The sequence below is a fragment of the Lagopus muta genome, chromosome Z (genome assembly GCF_023343835.1).
Source record: "Lagopus muta isolate bLagMut1 chromosome Z, bLagMut1 primary, whole genome shotgun sequence".
NCBI lineage: Eukaryota > Metazoa > Chordata > Aves > Galliformes > Phasianidae > Lagopus > Lagopus muta.
In genome coordinates this window covers 70,551,358-70,551,806 of record NC_064472.1, presented here as the reverse complement: position 1 = coordinate 70,551,806, position 449 = coordinate 70,551,358, and positions in this window count along the sequence as shown.

The window sequence follows — 449 nt, the reverse complement described above, 5'->3', positions numbered from 1 at the left end:
TGTTTCCGCCCCTCCCAAGTGAGCGGGGTGGGGGCGGTGAGGGGTGGATGTATTAGAAAGCTCACAACAAAGGGAAACACGGATCTCCCGGGCCAGCCTGTGTCGATTGGCTCAGCTAACCTGAGGCTGGTTTCCCTAACCGTAATGGGATACCTTAACAAATATCCTTGGAAAGCCAAGGACACCGTGAAAAAGGAATATAAAATTAACACTTGCTGGATTGTTCCCTCATTTTTTAACCATATTAACAAAGCCCCCAAAAAAGGGCAAGTCGGTATCTCATTTTATTTTTCAGAATACTCCTATGGACCTTGACTGAACACAGAAAGAACTGTAATGTTTTGTGACAGAAATATTGAAAATTTGATCATGCTAGAATACTGAATGTACCTCTTGATTACATTTAGTATTTTGGTTGCAAAAGTACTATGTTTTGTGTAGTTGTGGGT